We start from the raw sequence: 6000 nt of genomic DNA, 5'->3' as shown, positions 1-6000 counted from the left end.
CAGTGACAGAGGAGGAGTCCATATCCGTAGGCGGAAGACCCTGGAACAGCATGGAAGTGTATGCTGACTCAATTCCCTGAGCTCTTCTGCAAAGGAACCTACAGCCATTTACTCAGGAGACTGTACACTGGGCAAGGGATTTAGGCAGAATTTGGGGGAGGATTGACATTGGGTGTGAACTGACATTGATGCCCAGATTCCCACAGCACCATCATGTCCCATCACAGAGGGGCTTCCAGAGGCCGGGACACATTATAGCTCATAATCCCATAGTCCCAGCCCTGTTTATTTCCTTATTTCCTGAGTGCATAATTGGTCTTGATGCACTGGCAGCTGGAGTCACCCCCACACTGGGTCCCTCGCCTGTGGAGTAAGGACTCTTATTGGGCTGAAAGCCAAAGGGAAGCCTCTGAAACTGCCCCCTTCTCAACTGAATCGGAAGTGATACAATATCCCAGGGCAGGCCTGGTGGAGGTTATTGCAGGTATTGTGGGGGTAGCACCACCATTAGAGAGCTGTAGGAAGTGGGGTGGTGTTGGGGTTGCCTGTTATCTCCGTGTATTCTGTCCTTGCTGAAGCCTGCTGGGGACTAAAGAATGAACAGGATTACTTCAGATGTGACCTAGTAGCAGTCTTGATTGCAGCTGCCATGCTGGCTGGATATCACTGCTAGCGGAGGTTAACAATGCTGCAGGCCAATGGTGTGCAGCCAGGGATTTGCTGAGTGCTTTCCTTTCCAATTAGAAAGTGGATATGGAGTTATTCACATTTATACCACAGTTATTTACAGTTTCCTTTAGAGCTATTAGAACTCTCCCGCCATCTATAACAGAGTCTTCAGAGATTCCGAACATTCTACAGAATGTTCAATCTGTTCATTTCATTGGCAACATCATAGATTGGGATGGATGGGAAAGAAGGTGGAAAGTATTCTGGAGGCCTTGGTAAAACACATGCACCCCAGGAAGAGGAGGACAAATCTTACAGAACTTCAGGAGTGGCCACTACAGTGAAATTTTATGGATATGGTGGCTATGGGCATGCAGGGATATTTCTTCCAAGTGAAAACAAAACAAAACAGAAAAAAAAACAAAACTCGTTGCATCCTTCATCTTTACTTAAAAAAAAGGGTGGGGGGAGAGAGAAGCACACTGCCTGGTGAATCTCTTCGGGTTCTGAAAACACTACATTCCATATCTAGGTATATCATTTTGGCCACATTTTTGGTGACATACGAGGATGCCAGCTTCAAGTAGGGCCCACACAGGAAAGGACACTGCAGCAGATCCAGGCTGTGGCGCAGGCAGTCACCATCCCTCAGTCCCGCTGGTGCTGGAGGTGGCAGGGGTGGGGAAAGATGCAGGATGGAGCTGAACCAAGCATCGGGGGAAAGTCACAGTGGAGGACTTTGGATTCTGGAGTAAGATCATGTCATCCACTGCAGAGACATATGCCTCCTTCTAGAAGCAACATTAGTGTTACTGGCCCTGATCAGATAGAATTCTTGACCATGGGACATCGAGAATCATGTGATTCCAACCGCTTATATGAATTGGCTTCGGTGTGATCTACAGTCGTAGATTGGATGGGCCCAACAGTGTCCATCATGAGATGGAAATGGTCCAGGTAGATTGGCCCTGAACCCCAAGTGAACACCCCATCCACGCAGAAAATACCTGCCCATGAGGTGTCAGTGAACAACCAAGCAGACAAATGCAAGTTAGCCAGCCTTCACTGTGGGTCGCTCAGACCTGGCAGGATGGGTGCGTGCATGCAGGCACCACACTAGCTCCCTTCATGTGCCCATCCTGCCAGGTTATTCGACTGCCTTGGCAGGTGCAAGTCAGTCCTGCTGGACCCATAGGTGGCCTCATATTTGGAGGCTACAATGGGCCCACCACAGCACTTACTCCCACCAACCAAGGCTGATCTAGCTGCTGCTGCCTCTGAATATGCAGCTTGTCAGGATTAGAGGGCCATGATAGGCCCTGATGAGCCCTGCTAGGGCGCTATTTCTTTAGGTGACCAAATAGCCACTAAGTGACACATTGACCACATTGAGCCTCATCATGGAAGGGCCAGAGGTTCATCCTTACAGGGATAGACACTTCCTCCATGGGTAGGCTTGTTTTCCCCTATTCCCAGACTCTCAGCCAGCACCACTATCCAGGAGCTGCTGACATTCCTGATCCACAGGTTTGGAATTATTGTCAGCACAATGTCTTCCTGGGGGACCCACCTCACAGGGAAATGGAAGTAGGTGCAGCATGGTGAGAGAGGGCATCCTTGTCTTGTGCTGGTGTTAAAAGAGAATGTTTTCAGCTTTTGCCCATTCAGTATGATACTGGTTGTGAGTTGTCATAGACGACTTTTATTATCTTGAGGTATGTTCCTTCAATATCTAGTTTACTGAGAGTTTTAAAATATGGAATGCTTCATGAATTTGCATGTCACCCTTGTGCAGGGGCCATGCTCATCTTCTCTGTATCTTTCCAATTTTAATATATGTGCTGCCAAAGCGAGTACTGACCACAAGTTCTTAGAAGTGGAGATAAGTAAAGAAATGTGGGTGAGATGGAGTTTTGAATTTCATCTGTAGTAATTTCTGCATCTAACAAAATGTGATTATCTCTGTCTTTTGTTCTTTAATTAAGTGATAAAAAGCATTACAGATTTAAAGTGTAAATATTCTTGTATCCTGGGGATGAGTAACGTGGGCAGGAGATTTAATTTATTTATAGCTCATTGGTGGACACAGTCTAGTACTGTTTTTCTCAGTATTTTTACCTCTAATTGCTTTGAAGTGATTATCCTATCATGCTTTTCTCTTATATATTCCCTAGCTGACTTTAGAATCAATGTTATTTATACATAAACAATAATGAGTTTACTGGCTTTCTCTATGTTTCCTCATACTCTCGAATATTACATATAAATTCAGTAGCCTTCTTCAAAGTTTTGGTAGAACTTATCTGTAAAACAGTCTGGATATTCCTGAAGGGGAAATAAAGTTTTACAACTGTTTTAACTTCTTGTAATAAGTTCTCCCCATTGACATAATCTTGTTCATAGTCTCAAAATTATTTAAACCTTTACTATATTTTTAGTGGCATGTTTATCTATCATAATGTTATTTTATTCTTAATTGCCATTGCCTGTTTTATTTCTCCATCCAAAAAAAAAAAACAGCTGCTTTTGGTGGGCTGGGCCCTCAGCAGTGGCAGCTGCCAAGTCAACCCTGGTGAATGGCAACTCAGTTGCTGTGCCCATGCACTGTCCATCGCAGCCACCACGGCCACTTTGTGCAGGGACTCCATGAGCAAGCCCTGTGCGGCTGAGTGGCATCGTCCATCAAGCCATCTCACTCACCTGATTACAGGGAGCCCCAGTACCTTAAAGACCCTCTGGTAGGCATCCACACACAACCACTGTCGTCATGCACTCGGCCTATAGCAAGAGGTCTATGCATACCTCTCTCCTCTACCTCCCAATTTTCCAACTCTATTTTCCCCAAGTTCGTGACTGGCCAGCTAAGGCATGAGCCATTGCCTGTGACTCATTCATTCATGCACTACTGGGCATCATTTCACACCCCCCACCTCCCATGGGCTTGTTTGGGTTTGATTCCTAGTTCCTGGCTTGAGAGCCATTTCCAAAGCTGTTCTGGTGTCAGCTCCCAAGCCTGCTGCTGTTGTTGTAGATTTTCCTCTTTATATATATTTATTTCCTGGAATTAAAAACAATTGCACTAATTTTTTCAATTCGGCATTTCCAAGGATATGCAGTAGGAGTGATTCTTCTTAGTGTAGATAGAATTGCTTCAAAACACCAGCAATGTATATTTGAGGGAAGGACAGCATGCATGGAGAAAGGAGGACAACCCACAAGTGGGCAGTGGAGTTTCACAAAGTGAACACTTGGGTAAACAACACCCACATCAAAGTACACCAGTCACAGCCTGCTGGAAACACCTTTGGGTCCTCCTCAGTCATAAACCACCCTCCCTACCCTGGAGTAACCATTCTTGATTTCTAACACAGATGAGTTCTGCTAGTTCTAGTTGAATGGCATTATACAGTCACCATCATGCCCCTGGGTCTCATCATCTCGCTGTGTGTGGTCGTAGCCTATTCACTCCCATGGCTGTCCAATGCTCCACTTTATAAATAGCTCATATTTCTTGTCCCTTCACTTTGATAGACAATTGTGTTGTATCCAGTTGTGCTGCTATGAATAATATTTTCATGTATTTTGGCACACACATACAAGCATTTCTACTGGTTGATAACTAAGAGGGCTATTGCTGGGTCATCGGTGAGTAGATGCTTGGCTTAGTCTCTGGTTAACAAATTTCTAGTAGAAACAAACAGTAGAGGAGCGTGAATCTCTTAGAAATTATTCAGATAATAAATAAGGAAAGAATGAGAGACCAAGACTATAATAACTCTTTTGCAAACCATCATGAGTTAACGAATTTAACCATTGAACAGCAATGGCAATTAACAACACAATAAAACAAAAAACTAATGTCAAGTTCTTCCTCTTGATGGAAGAACACAATACAGCACCATCAAACAAGTACAAGCGACAAAGAAACCAAGCCTGAATATAAGCTAGCCTCCATAGCCAATTACCAATTTAGAGGCAATACAGATAAGAAAAACACATATTAAACAATGGCTTGGGGAGCAATCAGCAAAATGCACACTATGGGAAGCTCTACACACAATATAAATTTCAAGAAAGAATCTATAGAATAAAAGAGAACAAAAGCATATTTCTAAAGGTAAAACAATTATAATTTTGGATGATAAAAATATAAAATAGAACAAAGAAGTGATGATCATGAAAGTCAGGATGTATTTTCATTTGGGGGAGGAAAGAGTTTACTGCTGAGCTGGGGCAAATGATGGGGCTTCTGGTTTGCTCCACAAACGTCTATCCCTGGTGGTTAATGGGTGTTCACTTTTTATTCAAGGACACAAATTTTAGACCGTTTCTTTTTCCTTCTGGAGTCCTACATTTTATTTAATGACACAAAGGTTAAGGAAAAAATAATTTATAGAGCATGGTTACTGTTTTGCACAAAGCCCCCTCCCCATCTTCCCTCTGAGCACCCAGAACAACCAGCAGCCCCAGGACCCCCAGCAGGTGTGACCTCACTTCTAGGTGTGCGTGCAGCTCACATCAGCAGAGGCAATATGCAGGTCTACTCCTTAACTCTTGGAAAAACCTGATAGGACACAGCTGAGGGGAAGCTTTCCCCGCCGTCTGCAGGCTCCTGGCCCTCAGTGTAGAGGGAGCGGGTCCTCACCTCTCCCACAGGCACCTTCACAGCCACAGCCTCCTCTCTGCATGGGGAGTTCATGGCCCTTCCCCTGAACACAGTGACATGGATCTCGCCAAAGGTGGAGATGACACCATTCCTCCCCCCACCATCTTTTACTGTAGAGCAACTGGAGTACGTTCCACCCACACACAGGACAGGGAGCTGACAACCAAGGAGTGGAGGATCAATACTCCAGCTTTCTCTACTTGTAATAAGTTCTCCCCATTGACATAGTCTTGTTCATAGTCTCAAAATTATTTAAACTGCTACTATATCTTTAGTGGCATATTTATCTATCATAATGTTATTTTATTCTTAATTACCTTTCCCTGTTTTATTTCTCCGTCCAAATAAAACAGCTGCTTTTGGTTGGCTGGACCTTCAGCAGTGGCAGCTGCCAGGTTAGCCTTGGTTAGTGGCGACTCAATTGCTGTGCCCATGCAGTGTCCATCGCAGCCACCACGGCCACTTTGTGCGGGGACTCCATGAGCAAGCCCTGTGCGCTTCTTTTGCTTTACAGGAAACTTGACGCAGGTTGGTGTCCAGTGAAGAAATGCCAGGTGCATGGAAAGGAGAGGAGGACCTCAGGGCTGTGAGTGATCTGCAAAAGGAAGCGCATGGACCACCAGGTGGCGCTGCTGCGCTGCTCCAGCTACCAGGAGGTGAATGTT

The 6000-nt window shown here is 44.9% G+C and overlaps 1 non-coding gene across 1 annotated transcript; it reads right to left on the bottom strand.

The window, feature by feature from the left end:
* Positions 1-2419: 2419 nt before the first annotated feature.
* Positions 2420-2526, bottom strand: LOC119623227 (U6 spliceosomal RNA). Its single transcript, XR_005239595.2, has one exon. It is a non-coding gene; the product is annotated as a U6 spliceosomal RNA (small nuclear RNA).
* Positions 2527-6000: the final 3474 nt, after the last annotated feature.

This window comes from Chlorocebus sabaeus, chromosome 17 (assembly GCF_047675955.1).
Source record: "Chlorocebus sabaeus isolate Y175 chromosome 17, mChlSab1.0.hap1, whole genome shotgun sequence".
In the NCBI taxonomy this organism is placed as follows: domain Eukaryota; kingdom Metazoa; phylum Chordata; class Mammalia; order Primates; family Cercopithecidae; genus Chlorocebus; species Chlorocebus sabaeus.
Note: the sequence above shows the minus strand (reverse complement) of the source record. Positions and strands in the feature narration are given on the sequence as shown.